This window comes from Bombus huntii, chromosome 15, assembly GCF_024542735.1.
Source record: "Bombus huntii isolate Logan2020A chromosome 15, iyBomHunt1.1, whole genome shotgun sequence".
Taxonomy (NCBI): domain Eukaryota; kingdom Metazoa; phylum Arthropoda; class Insecta; order Hymenoptera; family Apidae; genus Bombus; species Bombus huntii.
The window spans coordinates 5663899-5686688 of record NC_066252.1 but is presented as its reverse complement, the minus strand read 5'-3'; the positions used below and the strand labels follow the sequence as shown (position 1 = coordinate 5686688).

At 40.6% G+C, this 22790-nt stretch overlaps 1 protein-coding gene and 1 non-coding gene across 2 annotated transcripts in view; one reads left to right on the top strand and one right to left on the bottom strand.

Annotated features, from left to right (window-relative positions):
- Positions 1-22790, top strand: part of LOC126873923 (aryl hydrocarbon receptor protein 1) — a 160041-nt gene that overhangs the window by 21790 nt on the left and 115461 nt on the right. The gene's annotated exons all lie outside the window — the stretch shown is intronic.
- Trnad-guc (transfer RNA aspartic acid (anticodon GUC)) lies at positions 5043-5114 on the bottom strand. The gene has a single exon. It is a non-coding gene; the product is annotated as a tRNA-Asp (tRNA).

Sequence of the window (22790 nt, the reverse complement as noted above, 5' to 3'; positions counted from 1 at the left end):
TATCGTTCCCTTCTCTTCTAAGCTTCTCCCTCTCATTCTCCTAACGCTTAATCCCTTCCCTTTTACTTTTCGTTATTACCTTGTTTCTGGTTAGTAAACGCTGGAAATTTGTTGGACGATTCGCATTCGATGTCAGCAACATTGATATTGTACTTTGCGATGTTCCATTTTTGCCTCGATTCCTTTACGCTAGCTCTATTTTGTAGTATCCTGTGAATTTTCTTTCTTTCGATAATTATATTTTAACGAGTTTACTAGCTTTGTCAATTTAGACACGTTGATCGAAGCTATTCCTATATACTGTCGCTCTTATTGGATCTTTATGAAAACTTTATAAACAAAGAGATACGGCAATGGATAAACGAAACTCGGAAGATCGTTGAGAAATGTTTGCAGAAAATTCTGTAAAGGACAAGAGTTTCTTAAATGTTACGTTGATCTTCTTCTTGGACAATAAAAATTGAAGACTAGTCATGTCTAAGATGGGGAAAGGACAGTGATTCTATTAAATGCCCGATGATTTTCCAACGAGTGGTCAGAGAATGTCCGACTTACCGACAAATTGTCCAGTCTGGACGTAAGTAGTTTAAATTACATCCTCGATTACGAAGTCCAGAGACGCGTGGGACGGCGAAAGTCTGTCACTGGTGTGCTCTAATCGCGATATAGTCGCAAACTTTCCAGCCTTTCGTATCTCCCCCTACTGCAGTTCAAGAGGGAATTGCAGTTGTATCGCGACGTGATTGTTCAGCGTCAGTTCGCTATCGATTATTGTTATTGCAGCAGCTTGTCGGTGGAAAATAGACACGACATGCACCGAAAGGTGTCTATAGTCAGCAAAGTGTAAAGAATTGATCACTGTGTTTCCTCACGACATATTTTCTCTTCCATGTTTTCTGGACAAACTTTTCTGTGTCTGATAAACCGTGATTTCGTGGAACTTTGGAAGTCACTAAATTGTCCGATTACTTGTATGAAAATATTCTTTCGATTGCATCAAACGTGTATTTTTAAATAAAATTGCGTAAAGAAGTCTTTTGTCGTATTTGATCAAATTGACAGAGAATAGAGGCGAAATGGAAAATTCGAACGAAAGAATGTTTCCGGGCTTTAAAAACGTGTATCTCAAATGGCATTAAATGCAAATAACAAATGTTATTTATCGTTGGCACTCGATTAAATTTAATACAGAATGGAAACGAAATTGCAAATGTTTTTAGAGAATAAAGAGTAGGTTGATTACACGTAATTAAGTTGGCTGTAAAAGATTAAGATCGTTGGTTAAATGTTATTTTTGCAATAAATTCTGCTGGAATGTGGTCGGACGTTTGGTGCAACGACACTTATGCTTTATGCGTTCGATACGACGGTGCTTTTCATTAAATCGATATGCTGCATTGCGCACGTTGTTACACGATTCTGTGCTCTTTATATTATACACAATTATTACATGTCGTTGTATCACTGAGAGCTGCTATACGTGCTTACGTATGTTTGCAGTCCTCTTATGACACATTGTCACGAAACATGCGAACCGTTACCATTGTTTGTTGCATCGTTCCTTTTATTCGTCTTCCTCGCGGCTGATTCGGTTTTGAAAAATTGCGTTAAGATTACTTATGTCCACCCCCGCGATTTCTTTACTCTTGCTTTCTTATTAAACGCACCTCGTCATATACCTCTCCGTTTGGAAGAAAAAAAAAACAAAAAAAAAAAGAACAAAAATAAAAGTCAGCCGTGAAATATCGCGCTTAAACGAAATAACGTTAATTACGTAAATCTTTCGACGAACAAGTTTAACCAAACGTATAATATAAATATTCAAAGAAATAATATGCAAATTTTTCTACCAAGAGATCCAAGAAGAAGAAAATAGAAGCTGAAAAAATATTCCTGAAAGCGGAATAAAAATTGCGCCAATTTCTTAATGAAAAAGTCCAACGAGAAGATACAAATGAAAGGTGGGCTAAAAAGTTCCTCGAATGTGAATAAAAATGTACTCGAGTCTTTTTACTATCTGTCGCAATATAACTCTTAATAATCGAATTTAATTTCCTTGAACTTATCGGGCAGAGAGCCGTGAGCCGATCTGGCAAAAACGATTCTCACGTTGCATTTTGTGGACGCGGGCGCGAGCGCGCTCTTGTCCGCGGTTTGTTGGCGCCTTACGGTGGAACAGTTTTGGAATTAACCCATTAGCGCTAATGAGGGAATCTGAAGTCAATTAAGCACGCCGTGATAATATGGGACCGATAAGCGAGAAACCGATGAATATGCAAACTATCGTGCGGCCACCTGCCACATGCCTTTTCTTAGAGGCCGCGGCCGAGGAACGCGCGTGCACACACGCAGAGGCGTCGAATTTTCACGGAATTGGTATTATACATATCGAACGAGATGCGAGAGTACACAGATTGTGACATCGTGATAACTTTTTCTCTTTGTGCCTGTAATTTATCTCTGTTACCTTTCGATCGACCGGGAGTGCTTGTTTTAACGAATCATCTTAATAACGAGAAGATAGCACATATATAGCGGCGGACGAGATTAGTATTTTTATGTATGATGTTGCTACCTTTTATGTTAGATAATTTTTATCGTGGAATTTTTCCGCGGCTCTAACTTATCTCCGTTAGCTTTTGATGAACCGAAGGTGCCTTGTTTTAACATATTACCCTAACGACGAGGAGATAGAACGTATAGCGGTGGACGAATCTGAGTTGTGAACAGGAAAAGTTTAATTATATTCATTCGCGTATACTGTATTTAGTTGTGCAATATATTTCAATTCAGCATATTTCATTATTAAGAAACTAAAGAATCATGTTAAAGATTCATTTGTGAATACAGAAGTGTTACCTTTTAATTAAATGTAGATAATATTAAAAAGAAAAAAAAAAATTTATAATTCAGTTCCGTTATGTAAATGTCGGATTTTTTGTTGCAGGTCAGTGTTCAGAAATTTCCTCGCATAGAATTCTTGTCCGTAAGTCGGGTAAGCTTATTTAGTTATTTTACAACTGTCACGTTAGTGTTAATATTTACATGTTTCAATATACTGCGCGAGTACACGGTTGATTTATACATTAAGTTTTTCTCTCTGTCGATAACGTTCAATCTCTCTATTCGAATTCGATGATTTACATACGCCGCGTTCGAGAAATATATAAATATTTATCCCGAAAGATAACGACATTATATTTCACCAGATGGAGATAAATCCCAGCGGAATTGAAATATCAAATTAAGATAGAGATAATCGTAGAATTTGCACAAACCCGTTCAACAAGGAGAACGAGTTGCCATAGTATCGCGCTTTTCCTTGACAGTCAGCGAGATTAATCTACTAACACGACACGCATTTTGATTTTGTCGTTTTTCTTTAAAAACATTGCGAGTACCCGCGTGATATTTGACATCAGCGAATTTAAAGAATCATATTGAAAGATCATTTTTAATACATATCTTCATATAATTTCGCTGTGTTACCATTTAACTATTATTATTATACAGGGAGACACAAAAGCATTCGTACAGTTGGCCTGTTGTAGAAACAAAAAGAGCAACAGTTTCTGTATTATCGAATAACGAAAAAGACTGAGAAAACATAAAACCAGATTTCGTTGACTTACGTTTGAATATTTTTAATATTGGAAATATTTCCCTTTTTATTTCTACCGAAAGAATTCTCTTCTTGTTTACGTATATACTACCGAGTACTTGTGTCTTTAATCGTATCTATTCATTTTTAAGCAACACGCAAAACACGCTCGATCCGATAATTGCAAGGAATTCGTCATAGAGCAGCGGCAAAAATTTTCATAATTTTCTGACGACCGTAAAACTCGCCCGGTTTTTCTCTCCAACGATTCTAGCTAAACAGAAATATTTATTCCACGAAGATATGGAAATGAACTTGGCGGCGAATTTATTTCCGGTCGCGTTAGCACGCGCCGCCCGTTTTTGCCACCAAAATTCGCCCGCTTCCGTGGAAAATTCGCTTCGTTTTTCTCATCCAGGCCGCCATTAACGGCACGTGAGAGGATTTTTTGGCCGTTTTGCCATCAAACGAGACCGCGATTTTTCGTGACGTAGCACACACAAAAGGGAGAGAAGGAGAGCACTGGACAATCGTGAGGAATCGTTTCGTGACGCTTGCCGATTTGTCTTGCGACTATTAGCGCCGCATCGGAATTTCGCTGATTGTTTGGGTAATTAGCGAAACACGCGGCCCTCGAGAACGATGGTACCGTATCACGATGCTCGATGACGCGAACACACTGATTCGATTGCTTCGCTTTTTATAGTTCGCTGGTTTCCAGCACGATTTTCAACCGTGAAATGAGTTGCGTTAGGAATTAATCGCGGTGATTAATTGGATTTTTGTTTGCTGAAATTCATTCATGTGAAAGGAATAGCGAGGCTAAATGGAAATCTTATTCGATTGTTGGGCTGCTTTGCTGTTTAGAATCGGAGCTTTGGAATTAGGCAACACTGTGATTTATGATCGGTTGATAAGAATCTTCATTGATGAGTAGTTTCTCTTATTCGCTGAATTACTCACTTTACTACATGTTATTATAGTATTTCTAGTCGTCGTCGGTGTCGTTTAGTCTTTTTTAATTGAAGTTGCAACGATCGTTCATCGATGCAGTTGTAAGCAATTTACAAAAGTTCAATGATCTTGTACAATATTCTATTACACTTCGATTTCGCTATAGCATTGCATACGAGGCCAAGATATTCTGATAATCTGGTATTCTCTCATTTCTATTCGTCGTCACGAGAAAGAATGACCTTGTTATGAAAATCCAAGAGCCTCGTTGCCAGATCAATGTGGCCAAACTCCTTTGTCCTCTGCCTGTTATTCTATGCCTCTGTACATACATATGATATAGGATACTTCGGTCTGACATATTCTTTGGTAAGACGCGCGGTTTATCATGAACAGAATCACTCGATAGTTTTTGTAAATACTTCATTTTTGCGTCAGTATACGTAAATAGCTAAAAATATAATTTTATGGATGGAAAAAAACATTTCTCCCCGGCGGGGAATCGAACCCCGGTCTCCCGCGTGACAGGCGGGGATACTGACCACTATACTACCGAGGACTTGTGGTAGCATGGTACTCCAGTATTCCAGAAAAGGAGAAATTCAATGAAAATCGTACTTTATTTTTTTTCTATTTTAATATAGAACATATTGATATAATGTTTTTCATTCAACAACTAAAAATTATGTTTTTAAGATTAATACGATATGTTACGATCGTGGAAGAAGTATAATCTATTATTTTAATACATGACGTGCAAATGATACAAATTTTCGTGAGCCATTTCTATCAAAGCATTGATATAGATTTGTCTCTCTTATTTCTTTCGACCGAATAAAAGTCTGTTGAAAAGGAAAGACGAGATTCATTCTTAAGTGGACGTGCCCTCGTAGCATTTAGTCGATTCGTTACGCACTATCTCTTCACTAAACACACATATTGCTAAAGTATCGATAACCAACCACTAATACCTTACCAGTTACCAAGAGTCTATACCTACAAACAACTATATAATTTAGAAAGTTCAACGTATACAGAACTTTACCTTCAAATGAAACTTTTCTGTTTTAATTTTGCTTAGAAAAGATTTGTTTTTTTTTTCTTCTTCTATTTTCGCAAAAATCGAGATATCCATAATCGACCATAAATGCGTTACTTAGAAGCAAATAATTCGTTTAGTCGACATATTATCAACGATATTATTGATAACATGTATGCCTATGTGGAAACAAATAATTTAGAGATTTCAAAGTTTACACGACCTAAGTAGCTTGAATGGACGTTTTTGTTTAAATTTCACTTGGAAAACGAGGAATGTTCACGCGTCTTCTCTTCTTATTCTTTTTCTTTTACCGATGAATTCGCGAGGAAACGTATACACTGCTGGAAGCATTGTAAAAGTAAACAGAAACGTGCAAGTTTTTCTCACGAGAGGCCGCATGAAAAGAAGACGTGGCCGGAGGAAGGCAAACTGCAGAATGCGATTAGGGTAGAGTCAGAGTCATTCATGGGTCTCGTTACGAGACGTCTGCAAATCACTCGTCAAGGGTCATGTCGTAAATTACATGTCGTCTCATGGCCGGAGGACTGGACTCTGCGCCACACGTGTCCTTTTCCGACTCTGGAAACAGTCTTTTCTCCCCGAAGAAAACGTTGAGCTCTTCTAATCGCTCTTTTTTTCTATACATAGGAATACTTTGGACAAATCTTCAGATCTTAAGAACTCATGCAATTTAACGAGCTTAAAAGAACCGAGGTAAAGAAGATGCACGATAGAGAAGCGGAGAAGGGAGTTTGTTTCTCAAGAAGGTCAACTGTACTTCTTTGAATGCAAATGATGAATACGCAAACACTAGTGCGTACGCTGTACAAGCAAGTTTGTTAAACGATATCTCGAAATGCGTTTTACGTCTGGTATTGTTATAATTAGATCGAGGACTCATGGATGTGACTAAAGGAAATGGAATTTAAATCGAAATTTGCATATTTTATTGCATATTTTATTGTATACATTGTGCGCAGTTTTGCTCGTTCAAATTTCCCATAAAGACGTAAAAATCCGCGATTTAACTATATAATTGCCAGAAACAGCGAGCTACTTGTTCTAGGAATTTCAAAATTCCAATCATTTAAGGTATTATTATTATAACATTACAACTTAATCATTAAGTATATAAATGCTACATTACGTTGTCTTCAGATTCCATTAACTGTCTCAAAAAATTACAATATTAATTCTTAACGAACACGTTTTCGGACATACCAAAACACGCCAGAGTAACGAATGGAAAACTAATTTACGAGGGACGAGGATTGCAATTAACTCGAGGCCACTGGCCAAGCCAGGTTCTTGTCTCTTTCGTTTTATTTTATATCGCACCTTTTACCACATTTTTGTCGTTTTCGGACGGAATCGGCGAATTCGTCGCTGCACCGGGGATCGGCAACTGGCATCAAGAAAACAGTACTCCTTATTAATCGTCGAGATGTTTATCACTGTTTAACGAAGGGGTCCTCAGAGTAATTAGGTTGCATCGTGGGGAAACGGGAAGTAACGAGGCACCTGCGTGTTTCCAGTTTCGCGTTAAAATGTTTCGGCGAAATAAATTGGCAGATTAATAGTAAACGATATTTTCGTTCCTCTCTTCCGAGTTATCCTCCAGTATTTTTTTCTTTTTTTTTTCGTTTACAGTAGAACTTCGTTTATGACAACATTTTCGAGGATTCAGAGATGTCATTATATAATAAAGCGATGAGTTTCTCATGAAAATAATATATTAACAAATAGATATCAGATCGATGTATGTACGGTTGCTTTGATCAAGTTTCTTGAAATTTTTGCCAATCGAAGGAACTGTTGCAATAATGAAACTTCAATTATTCTTTTATTTGATATTATTATATAATTTAAGGGAATAGTCCCAACAATCAGGTTCCTTCCATCTTTAACTATTTCATACTCAAATATTTTTTCCTATTTATAAAACGACGTTAAAATAAAATAAGCCGCAGAAATATGTTACGTTTTCTTTTTTTTATAATCTTCGTTATGCTCCAGGGTATCAGTTTACTACGAAATATTTCCTGGGTTGCTTTCGGAAATTCGGTCGTTTTTTGTCGATTCGAGAAGTTGTAATTCAGAATTGTTCGATAATTTTTCGAGGATCGAATTGTTCGAGGATCATCCTCTCCAGGAAAAGTTAGTTGACAAAAGTTTCTCAGGGTTGTATAGACTAGCATAGAGCGTAGGGGCGAACGTGCAACGGCAAACACGACCGATTGTTTGCAGACTTGTGCAAACGCGTTTGCGAAAACGCAAGTACCGCCCAATAGGCGGAGAAACAGCGGTGTTCGGTGGGTCGACGGCACGAAAACTTGTTCATTTTTTCCGAAAGATCACGCTAGCCACGCCATATGTTCGCTCGGCTGTTAGCTTTGCTTTTGACGGTGCCTCCGTTCCGCGTCATCTGTCCACTAAAACTTGCGAAATGTCCGGCCTGTTCTATAAAATATCGTTTTGCAAACTAATAAACGCTATCCACTTTGAAGTACACATATACCGATTCAAAGGTGGAATTATCCGTCACTGTTAATTCTTTCTAAAACTAGTTCTCAATTTATCATCGTGCTGTGTATTTCTAGCGACAGTTGCCTTTATCCATACGATAACATCGTGTTTTATCCATTCTAGTCATCTTTGTAATATATCTTCTTAATAATTTAAGTGAGAATACGTCTAGCCGAGCAGGTATTTTATAGATGTTTTCTTCATGTAGGTTTAATATTAGGTATCTTCGCATGTCGGTGTCAATTTTTATAAAATATTTCTAGATTTGATGAAGCTCATTGTTAAATTATGTACAAAAATCAGTATTTTCCAATACATTTTCTCGGAACAGATTTGTCCTAGGTGACTTGAAATTGTTATACTGGTCTAATAACAGTATTCGTTCCCTTGAATTCCTTCGTGTAACAGAATGAGTAATACAGATTAGATTCGGCTTTTAAACCTTTCCATTTTTCATATTGATTTGATATTAGTATTTGTTTTCACGAGCTTCTTTATACGAGAAAACGAAGCAGTTTCGCTTGAATTAGGTTTTCTAAATTTTCATGTAGCCTCAATATTGATATTAACTTTCTCGGATTTCTTCGTGTAACAAAATGAAACGGTTTCGAGGTTCGATAGGGTTAATGGAGAGAGTCGGTTCTTTTTTTAATAAAAATTTATGCGACCGCGCTTTTCATCCGACCGAACACTGTTACACACGCGATGGAGCACGGGCTGCTTATTACGTGAGTTAAAATGTGCCAGCCGCTGATAAAGCGTTTTAAATGCAATCATTAATTTCGCGTCGCTGTTACCGCAATTAGAATTTGCATTTTATAAATATGCAGCCATGCCCCGCGTCTTTTTCCATGTTTACGGGCGCCCCCTTCTATCCTATTCCAATTGGCGCCAGTTCTTTTTCTTTCCGTCGATTACACGTAAGACCCGTACAGATTTTGCTCTGTTGGCTTCTAACGAGCCTAATGCTTGCGAGCTCTATAGTTGCCTACGTTGTTATTACATAGCAAACAAGGAACAATGAAAATACAAAAAGCTACGATAACGAGTGGAGAAGGGGGTTCATTTCTTTTAACTGAAGGTTCTAGATTTTTAATTCTATTTCCGTAGAGATTCCTATCGAATAGGAAAGTTACCTCAATCGATACGCCAAGTAGCAAGAACTACTTTTATTCCTCAGTCTTCGATTTTTAACATTTCTTAGAATATTATCAGTATCTTGGAATGGCCGGTTCTCAACGTTATTCTCACGATTGTTTTCTCTCTCGTGCTTATATTCGATCGATTAATAAACACTATTGGTTATATCGTGAATCTTCCTTCTTTTAATTCCGATCCAAATTTGACTTCATTCTCACCTTATAGAAATCTTTACGTCACTTACGAATCCTTGGTATGGATTCACTTATTTTCTTTTATACGTAATGGGACCAAAAAAATGAAACTTAAATGGAGAATTGCTTTATTGCAACAGGTAGAGAATCTACGTAGAAAATTGTTTCATTGCAACAGGTACCTATACCTAGTGCTTTAGACACAATATATACTTTTGCGTATTATGTGTAGTCTAAGTATTTGCGTTCCACGACAGAACCACAAATGCATAAAAATTCGTGACCTAATAACGATTGGAAACCTGGCTGCAATTTGAAATTGAGGAAGAAGAAAAAAATACGCGGGAACCATTTGAGGAAAATCAAGGACGCGTATTTGTTTGAAGCTCCTTGTTGGTCAGGCGAGAGGATCGAAAGAGAAAGAGAGAGTTGGACGATATGAAGGGGAAGATTAGGGGCGAGAGGGAACTAAAAGTTGGGCCGAGCAATCAGCGCCACGCGTAATGCGTATCATTGGCCGGTCCTCGTAAACACGAGAGCAAAAAACAATTATTAAGGGAAGATTGAAGAGAACGGCAGCCAAGAGGGTGCAGAGCGAACGAGGATCCTTAGCGCGAATCCCACGGTTGTACCGTGCCGTTTGCCTGTTGACTGCCGTTGCCATCGCGCGATTTGCCGATCCTCGTCGGCGAATCTGATCGAGGGATAACCGTAAATTGCGAGAAGCTTCAACCAACGACGTGCTAATGACATTTTTTGACATGTAGCCTCTCGTTCATTCTTTTACGTGTTGCAAGATAAGCGAAGAGCACTGACAGTCGCTTTACATGGTAATAATAACATGATGTCTCGTCTCAATGAAGATATTTACACAACTGTTTTGTACATATTATGCATGTTTTTTAAAACTTTCTGAAATTTGACTAGCGTTACGACGAAACACGACTGTCATGATTATATTGGTGGAATTCTAAGCAAGCCATTGCACAACCACCTCGCTAATGATTTTGTTATCGATGTCACGTTAACGTTTTCTTATTTCTGTAATACAATTTTAACCTAAATCGAACCTCTCGTTTCAAAACACACCGCTAAATAGATAAATTAACAACCTCGCAACTCAACTACCTCAAGATCAACACGATTCCGCAAATTGACCGGCAAGAACGTGGCGCCAACGGGACAATTCAGTTCGCACCGGTAATTCGGTCGTTTGCAGAGAGCTAACAGCTTCATAGAAGGTTCCCCGAGCCACCAAGTCCCAGTTGCCGGGCGAAATGGCCGGGTCAGAGAAGGAGTTACGCGAAACTGCGTAAGTAAGAGGTAATCGGTAAACAAGCAGCGGTTAGTTTTACGGGATGGAGCAAACTACAATGCAGAAGAAAGTCTCGTTTCTTACGGAAGGTTTTACCGTGTTTACCTTTCCGCTGTCGACGACCCGATTGGAGATCGGATTCGATGGGTTACGAACTCGTTTCGAGCGATCTCGTGGCGATTCGTGGAAACGATGAACCGCTCGTAATCGTTTCTTCTCTCGCAGCTAGTCTGCCACCAATTTTTTACATGCTCTTTCTTTGGTAGATTTCCGGATAAAGAGGAATTCATTGCCAGTTTTTCTTTTAACGAGACCCGCCTGGGAGTTGTTCCTGCCTCGGGATTTCGCACGCTTTGTTTGTCTCACCTCGAAGAGAAACGGCACAATAAACTCGGTCCATAGTTCTGTTAACGCTCGTCACCGTTATCAGTGCCATTAGAGGAAGTCTTGAAACCGAGCTTCGTGATTAAGAGCGGATCTAGACGATGTAGGAATGAGAGTTCTGTGCGAATGGATGAAAGAGTCTTGAGAGCTTCTTGAGAGTTCTGGAAGAGTCAATAGACAATCATGCGAAAATTATTATTTTTTTCTTTATTCCTAAATATTATTTTATCCGTTCCTTTCTTTTTAAACATTCAGTCTATTGATGTATGATTCTTTCTTCGATCAAAAAATCGCTGTTTTTCACCTTTTGTTTGGGTCGTACAAAATGAAAATCTTTCCTGCTATATATGAAAAATGCTAGACAACAGTCAAAAATTTCATGAATATTTAGTCTAATATTTTCCTTGTTCGGATCGAATTGTGAAACAGTTCTTATCGACTCATCGAACAGAATGATGTAACTTAGGAGTACGTAAGTCGGGATATGACGATACAAAAGAGGAATTCCGCGCGTTGTACGAATTGATAGATCGACGTTGGCCGTGGCCCTTAAACGTCGACGTAAAATCCGCCGGATCAATAATCCCGATTCGTCTCGGATCATTTTCTGTTTTTAATTATACGTAGGTTAGCCAGGGTTAACCCCATTAAGCCTCGCGATGCCCCAAGAAGCTACCGCGATTTTTATTTCTGTTTCTGTTCCACCAAAGATCCCATTATGCTCGTTTGCGTTAAACATTTTCGTGCGTGCCGCCAACACCGGCACAGGAAGCTGCCCCAACCCCTAACCTCGTCCGCCCCCTGTGTTTTTTTTTTTTTTTCGATCGTAGACCCACGCACGATCAATTATTCGCGCGCAAATAGAACCTCTTGCACGCGTTCTATTAAGTGTTAAGAGTAGATGAAGCAATTAGCTTGGAGCTCTGATCAACTCTTCTTTCCTCTTTCTCTTTGCGATTTTTCTCATTTAGTCAAAGTGAATTTAGATAATTAGGTATTTATTTAATTTCGATCTCACGGCCAGGAAATAGACTTGGATTACACGTATGATACCGTATACTTACTCAATCGTATCGAATGTAGTCGCACTTACTCATCCCACACTTTCACGCTCTCACGCCTATTTACGTCTAAACTTAGCGCCATCTAAACCTACAATTATAATTAAAGACCACAAAAGAATCTACTATTGCCACGCCGTTATCTCCTTAAGTTGCTTTGGTATCGTTCTTATTTCTCTTCTCTCACTTTTCCTTTCTTTAATTGCTTTAGTAACAGCGAATACATTTATCTGATAAAATGTAAATATATGTATATGCACAGAGATTGGACGAAATAATGGAAACATGTGATATATGTATATGTGTATGCATAATATGTATGTGGCATATGTATGTGTTTTCATTATTTGGTACAATCGTTGTGTTTCTATGTATACATTTGGAATCGCAATATGAAACAAAGTCTAACCGCAACGTGACAGAAAATTAGGAAGGCAATCGGTCTGAACCGATGTTCTTATTCCACTGACGCGTACGTTACGTCGCTTCAATTACTTACAACTGTCAGAATACAACCTTACAAAATTTTCCATTTCATTAATTAATTAGCAATTAGTATCCGACATATTTACGCCTTTCTCGGCTACTCTGTAACGAAATAATAATTATAATCGAGTCACATGGGCTGCGCTGGAACGAAATTAATAACGATTGCGGACGTAAATTGCGAGTTTAATTATACATCTTCGATAATATTTCTAGTAAGATGATTCCTCTTAACGATTTCATTAAAGAAATGCCGTCAGTTCATACGCTTGTGCTCTTTCAAGTTTCGCTAATATAAAGTTTGAAGAAACGCGATTTCGTCGGGTCTGATCGATTAAAAATGCTCGTTGCTTCGAACTAACCGGGCTAAGAGAAGTGGAAAGAGGCGAAGGAAAGCGAAAGGAGGAGGAACAGTTTCGAGCTCCCAAGGAATCGGAGGCAAGGGAGCCGGTATTCAGATAATATGCTAATTTCTTGACAGGTAAGTAAAGCACGTAGCAGATTAGCCCCATACTAACCTCACAATTCAGTCGAATCGGTAATGGTTATGGCCGTTAATGGCTACGTATTTCAAGTCGAGCGACGATCGTTTTACTATACACCGCTCGCCTCTCCTCTTTGTTTGTACTCAGTCGACGATAGGTAATGCCTCTTCGGTAGATATTCCATCCTACTAATTCGGTATGCAGTTTCGTCTGTTATCTTGCCCTCCACCGAAATCTCATTTTCAAACGGGAGGCGAGAGGATCGGGCCAACGTTGGCGAACTTTCGAGCCGTGCAACCTCTCCAGATCGTGTCCAGCTGGAGGCTGAATCCTTTCTTTTCTCAATGTTCACGTCTGCTAAATCAATATCGATGTGGTCAAAAATTACTGCTCTTATACCAATCGCCAGTCGAAAGGGACGAAGAGAGATCTTACGTTTTCTTTCATGCCATGAAGAGCTATAAAGACTGAGTATCAGAATTCATGATCTTGTTACGAGCATCTGACAGTTACAGGGCGAAACGTCGAAGTTAAGCTGCAACGCGATAAGAAAGTAGGGAGACGGATGGTCTGAACCGGTATTCTTGCTCTACTGACGCATATGTTGCGTCGCCCCCATTATTTGAAGCTTCCAAATAAAATTCTCCATTTTGCTACTCAGATCCATAACGAGTATTCGACTTACCCAAAAAATTAGACTTATTCTCACGAACGTATTTACCACGAGGAAACGGTACAGATAATCTCAAGTTTTAAGCTGGATCTTTGAGAACAACATGAAGTTTGTTAACGTAATGGATAATTGATCGTTTGAATACTTTTGTGATCTCTAGGAAACACGTCACCCGTAATCTCTATACATATTCTCGGACTTGTTTCAAACTTTATCAACGTAATCACGACGATCGTACCTCGTTACGATACACGACTCGATACAACGCTATTTATATTGGCAAAGAGCGTCTACGAATGTTCGAATACTTTCGCGAGCCTGCCTCGATTTATCCAGAAACGTTGGAAGCGATTTTTGAATTGCACGTACGACGAACAAAGCACCATGAACGAAGAAATGAAGAAAACGGAGCTCGTAGAAATGCTTAAGAGGAAAGATCAAAGATCGCGTTTTCTACTGGAAGAAGTCGCGATATCGAGCATAAAGGATCGATCGTATGCCATCAGGCAAGGGCCGTGAAAGCGTTCCGATATTAATTAAACGGCGGCCAAACGAAAAAGCTCGTTCGGAAGAAGCATGAAACGAAGCGAGGAAATTAAACGGAGCCCCGTTCTGCGCACTGGGCCGGTCCCAGCAACACAACGACCGCGAAAGGTCGGTGTATCCGAAGCCAGCGACTTTCTACCAATGATGCCGGGGCGGATTGTTCCTCTTCGTAGCCTGGCATGGACGCACAACAATTATTATTATATCATCCGAGTGTCAAGAGGGTCAAGCGTGCCGCGACTACGTATAGGCATAATATCGAAGCTTATAGAGAACGCCACGTTTCTCCGCCCCCTGTACGCCTCGATACGTAATTATCCGGCTGACTGGCTCCGCCAGATATTTATGGGATCGAGAACGAAAGATCGAAATCGATTCGTGGCCCCGCGCACTGGGTAGCACCCATCTGCTCCCTCGATCTGTCTCCTCTTCGGTCCATTGTCTTTGCAGCTTTTAGAGAAGATCTTTTCGTTTTGAAAGAGAAGTCTTTGAGGACGTTGTGATATAGTTGGTGAATAACTGTTTCGAGGATCTCGTAAGAAACTGGAGTCCGTCGTTTGTGGTCGTATGTCCAAATGAACACGACATTGTGTTTCTTTCGAACCGCTTTAGGTTGAACATGTGTGTAGAATATGTTCTTTCGTGTTATAATTTTATTTAGTTGTTGTCTGATGAGGCGTTTATCGGTTGAGGAAGCGAGAAAATATACCTAATTATCGTAAGTAGCCTTTGAAAGTAGTTTATGAAGATATTTCTCAGTCAGAGGGGGAGATATTATTAATAGCTCGAAGAAATCTTCAACAAGAAAATGTTCAACATAGAATACAATGTTTTCGATAATCGTGCAGTTTTAGTTTCAGACTCGACGTTGAAGTCCAGAGAATCTTTAAAGAAGGAAATTGATCATTTTTTTGATGCACAAATATTTCTTCGATCTACCAATGAAGGTGACGAAATTCTTTTGTAATAAAAGTATAGTTAGCATGGTTAAGCGACGATAGTCGTTCTTCCTACAACAATCGGCGAATAAGGAAGTTGGCCAAATGCGTTGGTCTAACTCGGCAACTTTCGCGCAATTTCACCTGGCCTCCCTGTATACACAGATTGGCAACACGATACGGGTAAAGTAATCCCGTGGAGGAGTAATCGCTGCGTTCCTGACGTATCGATCAACCACCGGATATCCACGGCACGTCCTGCACAAGGTACGCGTACATGCAACCATCGGACCCGAAGAAAAAGGGATACAACGCGCCTCGTGACGAGAGAGACGTTGCGTGCCTTCCCGATGCCTTTACGCCGAGCTTCGATATTAGGTCGACACTTGGATATTAGTTCATTCGGTAGTTGCGTGCCGCCAGTAATCGCCAGGTCGCTGTCATTTTATCGAACCGAGTCCGTGAAGCTCCGATCTCCCTGATCCAATTCGTGAAATTTGAAATCTTTATTTCAAGGGTTTGATTCTTTGGCAGGAGAACAGATAGAATCGTTCTTCAGACGCTATCGTGTTCTATAACGAGCTTTCTGGATAAAAAAGTACTATTAGGTGGGTTGAAGTATTGTAGAAAGTTAGAAAAGTTTTAGAGGTTAGATTGAAAGATTTTGCGTGTTTATCGGCGATGAAAAGGCCGATGTTGGCGCGATTTTTAGTGTTAGAATTGTCCAGTTTCGGAATGGCGTAGGATCTTCAAGAAGGATACGCAATGCAACAAAGCGAAATAATTAATCATTTTTGTGCAAAAACTACCTACCGGAATTATCTACAAAACAGAAACCTTCCGACATAAATTTCGTCCGTTCATAAATTCCTTTACACCGCCCAATCCCGAGAAAAAGCCAAGTTTTAGGGAAAAAATTGCTAACTTGCAGTTAATGTCTCTCCAATTTCATAGTCGATTACGGAACAAACCCAATCGTCAGCACTGAACGTTAACACGCAAAGACGCGCGTGTACGAGCATAGGACCTTGAATGGAAAGGAACTCGCGCGGCCTGTTGATAGGAAGGACAACGGGCCTCTGGATCGCATGTCCTTTAGGTGGATGGATTTACGAGGGCCGACGATATAGCGAGCTTATGCCCCGGACATCGGGGCTCATTCAGTAGCGATGGACGCACGGATAATGGCGTGCCGGCAGGGATGTCGGTTAGGTCAGGTTTTTAACGGTCACGTGGTCACGTCATCGTGCGTGCTCGTTCGGACAGAATGGACCACGCGAAGCCACCGCCCTGAAACGTCACGAACTCGAGCAGCGATGAAGATGATCTTCGTCGCCCCGCTTTTTATTGCCGCCTCAAGACCAGCCAGAAACGCTTAACGGTCACCAGCTCGAATTAACGAGTGAAAAACTCCCGTAGCCGAGATCTGGTTTGACATTGGAACCCTCTGCCCAACACCTGGACGACTCAATCGCCAAGGAGATGGTCTTCGTCGTTTTCCGAGTTTGACAAGAAGTGACGTCGCTCAGAATGAAGGGATTGAAGAATCTTCTTTTCTTTCAATATTTTCCTTTTCAATCTTGGCGTTCTCATTATCACGACGAATTTAAATGATTTTTCTATTAACAATCCGCACGACTCAGTCGTGGAAAGTCGGTGTTCTTCGATATGGAGAACCTCAGAGTTCTACGAATCTCGTTAGGGGAAATTTTTTTTTCTATCTTACTTTTCTAATTAGTGATCTGTTAATATGTTTTTCAATATTTAAGACGAGTATCCTAGGAATTCAAACGGATTTGTCTGTCCACGTCCTGGTTGATTCTAAACTTTCTTTGACACAGAGAGCCTTCCTTATTTCCATTTTTAATACGAATGTTTTCATTGTCGTTTATATATTTCTCTAATGTTCGAGGACAGTATCTGTGATATTTGAATAGATTTAGGTTGTAAACAATATAGAAATCTATGGTAGATTTGATTCATCGGACAGGTCTGACGATCGTGTTAACGCTGGAAGTAAATAGACATCCCTTGACAGAATTGCCTGTATTCTCGGAATTCTACCAACGTTGTTAACAAATTTGTTACAAAATCATACATCTACCTTATCCCGCGTGCCTAATAGTATTTCTTCTAAAAACGAACGGAGAAATTATATCTAATGAGTTTGTAGTTCCTGCAATATCTTATTCAGGAAGAACTGCGATTCTCCCTAAGCAAATGACGCCCTACACCTTTTGTAATCATACTGATCTGTGAGCTGAATGTTGGATCTGTTAAATTGTACATTTTGATATCTTACTGATAGATTCATTTGGAGAATTTGTGCAGTAAAATGGAGAAAATTGGAGACACACGTTGGTCTCGTCATCGGTTGTTGGATGATGGGTCGCCACGCGGTTCGACTAATTTCCAGCGGTCTTCCTGGCCATATTTGATCAGTATCGGCTTGGCTATCCGATTCAATCCGTCATTCGATGCTGTTTGCATCGGTAATCTCGGTATCTAATCTTTCGAGCAACGGTGTCGTCTTATGAGGCTAATCCGGTCTCGAAAAACGAGCGGATTGTGGCCTGCCGAGGGCAAAACCCACCCTAGAGTCAACTAACCAGATCATACGCCTCAGCTGGCATCAGGGGTGTCCAACATTCCGCGAATATCCACTTAAATATTCGCCCAAAGGGAAGAAAGTGGATTCGTACGTGTCCAAATCCACGTTTCTCGACTAAAACCACCCTTTCCTTTAACCCTAATAAACAATCCAATTTTTTATCACGTATAGGAGCCAAAAAACGACGAAAATTATCGTTTTGCTTCCTATAAAATCGTTTTCATGGACTTATTTCGTATTATTTTATTGGGTCTATTGGCACTTTAGACGCAAATTGGGACTGCAGATAATAGACATCGCTTTTAAATGATTTTAATTGTGTTTTCGAAAAGGACCTAAAGGGCGACGGTATCCAGCGATGATAGGGCGTGGTTTGCCCAGCCCTGGTCATCGGGGATAGGCTGATCGGGGGGTGGCAAACGAGATTACTTTGATCCCGAATCCAACAAACTCAGTCTGATGCCTGCTAACCGCAGCTCTTCCACTCGTACGCCTCGAATAATCCAATAGTTTTACCATGTCTGCACACCGGCTCGACTTGTTCGTTGACAGGTCTCGACCGATATATCCTGAATTTTCCTCGCGGATACGCGGATTCCGGAACGTCCGCTGGTTTAATACGCGCCAGCCACCAGCGGAAGACCGAGAAATGTCGGCTTCCAGCCCCCGCGACCTTCCCATCCGATACTGGATTATTGATGGATTTTAAGAAGGCCTATAATCGGCTACCGCCGACTTTGTCCCGATTTTTCCCAGTTTTATCCAAGCTCAACACGATCCGGCTTCGGAATCGTGCAAATGTCTCGACCAATGTCCCAATGTTGGCTTCGTTTCAGCAGAATTCCGTAAAATTTCTTCCAAGGTTTATTCCTTCTCGTGTTTGCTTCCTGGAATTTTATCGGACGAGTAGAAGATGAGTTTTGTTTCCTCTTTCGTACTAGCTTCCAGAAATGTTATGAAAAACGTAGGAGAAGACGTATAGTTTCTGTTTTAAAAAATTTACATTTCTGTACCATCTTGTGTTAATTTTTCGCATCTTTGCGAGAAGAATGGAGAAACAAGTCTGCGTATAGTAGCGTGTCAAGTTTGGAGATCGTTTTGAGATTATCGCGATAATTTCTAAATAAGCGTGAAACTATGATTTGCTAGGAATATTTCATGTATTACCGTGTTCCAGTTCTTTGTGAATTTACGAAAGCTATGTGACATCTGATTGTAGAGTCGTTCACGTTAAAAGAGTAATTTATCCTAGAGACAAGATAACTATACGTATAACTATACGTCTTGTACCTCAAACGTTTCATTCGGTGGATAATGCCACGTTTAAGTCTGACAACTCGTGTCCCGACACTATTCTCTATTTCAACTGCTCCAAATCAATATTCTCTCTATAGACACCTAAGACTATGATCGTGATCTCACTAATGTGTTGTTCTTAAGCTACAAACTATTATTCGACGTACGGTGTTCTTCTTTAAAAACACGCGGTATACATCTAGAGCATGTTAACTGAGAGCCTAGTTAAAGCGAGGAGTTGTCCTCTTTAGTATGGAAAACGACACCGAATCCTGTGGGACGGATTACGAACGCGGTAGAAAGTCCCGCAGGTATAGCAGTTTTCCTCTGGTTAGAGATTAGGTTGCACCCTTAACTGGTTTGCATTTCAATCAATGCTCTTGCCAGAGTACAAAAGCTCTTTGCTACCACGGCCCGGGCGCAGTTCATTCTCGTCATTGCCACGATACACACAGTTGGCTCATCCGAATCTTCGTTTCTCTTTGCGAAATCAGCTACTAGTGATCGTCAGCGAAATTGCTCGTGTTCGTCTCTTGGAAATCGAGGTCTGTATCTTTCCTCTTCTTCGTGATCTCGTAGGGTTTCTTTTTTTTGTAAATAATCGGGTATTTAACGTTCTATACTTTGGATCGTTCTCACAGGTTCGCGTAGATCAATAAACAAATATTGAAGAATTAAGTCAAGAGTAGTAAAGTGCGAAAGTTAGAGAGTTTAGAAAGAAGTTAAGTTTCAGACGTGAAAACTGAAAACGGCACGCGATGAACGAATCGCGACTGGGAGAGGTGTTTCGGTTGGACATGGCAGAATTGATCATACGCGAAGAGAATTGAATAAATAGCGGCTTGCTCGAGACTTCAACGAATCGTGAGCAAGCAATCGTGTGGAGAACCGCGGCAGCCAAGGTGTAGGTAGCAGGTAGAGGTCATGCCTCTGAGTATCTCTGTCACCCCACGAACACCTTCTAAGAAGAGAGAAGATAACGGTGGTCAGTGACAAGTGCGAAGCCATTTCAAGTGGTTTGCTCACGGGACGAGTTTCTTAACCCATTTAGCCTCGATGCTCATAATTAACCCTCCATAAACAGAATTCTGTGAGGCTCGCGGGACAGCTAGATTGTAATTCATTCCAACTGTTTACTTTCATCGCAAATTTAATCTAAAATTATAAACGAATCTTGGCGGAGGAAGAAGTTTTCAATTCGCGAAATGTGGACAAATGGGTACGTGACTTCTAAATTACACGGTTATCTCGTGAATCGGATCTTTCGTTCGTTGAAAATTTGTATAATCACAGACCAAAAAGCTAATAAGCACGAGTAAACTTGAGTCGATTTTAGTCCCTGCAAATATAAATACCGTCTACGGTACAACTCATTTTTAACAGAAATAAAACGACACGTCGAAAAAATAGAGAGTCTGCAGAAAGTAGGAAAACTGGCAATTCCAAGATCGAATTGACGCTTATGACTGCTTAAATTACCATCCTAGATAATTAAAATCGAGCTTCAAAAATGAACATGAAGCGAATGGGATTCGTCCAAAAACACACATGTAAATTTCAGAATCCTCCGATTCTGGCCAAAGTAAAAGATACCTATACTCTCAACCAACGAAAGGACAATTACCCATTGAAAAGTCAAACTGGCGATCAGCGATCGGCCTGGTTCCTCGTAAGCGTTATCTTCGTGGCAAAGCGTGGCCTCAAGCGGGGCTCAAGTGTGAAGGTGATTTTCGAGGCTGAGTGAATTCTGTACGCTCTGGCAAAGGACGAAGGGAGAAGGAAGGGCGAGGAGAAGATGCGCTGGAAGATAGGTGGGAGAAAAAGGGACGAAACGGAGAAGAGGAACGAGGAGAAGGGAGGAGGAGGGGATCGATGGTGGCGCGGCGCTGGTTCGAACAGGACTTGGAAGGATACAAGGTCCTGGTATGCGGTGATATCAACTCATTACCATGCCCAGTGCAGACAGCAGGGTGTGACTTTGCATCCATTAGGATAATTGCTGCTCTAAGTCTCCCAGTGATTTCTTCGTGATCGCTGATTGCTTTACGCGCGCGACGTGCGATAATTCATCGATTGGCGCCACCTTTAAGCGCGAACACGAGAGTAACCGCTTATCGTTGGTCAGAGTAACGATACCCTCCTACCGTATTCCGGAATCCTGTGCAATTTTCCGTGCACTTTCGAGATCGTGTTTCGGATATACACCGGCTCGTTATGGAACAATTCAGTGTCCACGTTGTACGCCTTATATAAAATATCTTGGAATTTCTGTTAACGCTATAGTGAGACAAGAGCGTCGTGATTATGTCGATCAGATTTGAAAGCAATATGGAAACGTATATAGAAGTTGAAAGATATTTAGTGAAAAAGGATTTGATATATTAGAAGATATATTGGAGAAGAAACAGAATTGGATATTCATCGACATAGGGTCATCATAAAGACTGTACGCTGTTTCTTTTTAGAATCAAGTTGCGTTCACATTGGACTAGAATAAATATCCTAAAATCTTCGAATCAGTTCCTTCATACTCCAAAGATCAACGAATGCGCTTGCGATCACCAAACAAACTCGCATATCTAAACTTCTCAATAAGTCGAGACACTGTAACAACCTAGAAGCCCCCTAGGGCCCCATCCGAGGTTCGGTTTTTCCGTGTCTCGCGTCGCAGCTTTAGGCCGGGTGGAACACGAGAAACGATTCCATTGGATAATTAATTTCATCCTTAATGAGCCTGAGGGGACGTATGTTAATGCGGGGAGCGTAGGATATTTACATTTACGGTAGCCAGCACGAGCGTGGCCTCCGCTTTCGGACACTCGTAACCTACACCGCCTGGAGAAACGGAACAGATAACTCGTCCGTGTGTTTCTCCTCTCCCCTCCTCTGTCCTTTCCTCTCTTCGTTCGTTGTTGCTCGTGGAGTTGAACTGACTTGCAGGAGGAAGAGAAGTCAAGAGAAGACGTGTCTTTCTACCGTGGGGATTTCCTGAGGAACGAACGAGCACGGGAATTAGGACCACTAATCTTTCCTGCTGGCGAAAGAGCGACGAGAACCGGGCCAACAGCCGACAAATGCGTTTGCCAGGCCCGTTTCCACCTTCCTTCTTCCTCTTGCGAGGATCTTTCTCGCTTCTTTTTTGCCTTCACGTCTGGAGTTCCTTGTACCTTGTCACGGGAATTCGGTAGCACGGCCCGTCGACTCTGTTCGCGGCCCTTTTTCGCTCGAGCCGAGGCCTCCATCCTCACCCAGCGCTGGATGGAGTGATTAAAGACGCCGTTAGAAGGCGTTTAGAAGAGGACTCGATGCCTCGCTCGTTTGTCAGGTCGTTTTACCATCCTCCCTCTTGTCCATTCTGAATTTTAGACGAGACAGTTTTCTGTCTTACAGGGTGTTAGGTAACATCTTCTTGGTATTTCAAGCATGCTGTTGGAAAAGAAGTATCAAAATATCCTGAAGAAATGATTCACACTTGCGCTGTATGTGATAAATTTGTAAGTTCGTTACGAAAAATTACAAATCGGTAGTTTTTTTTATT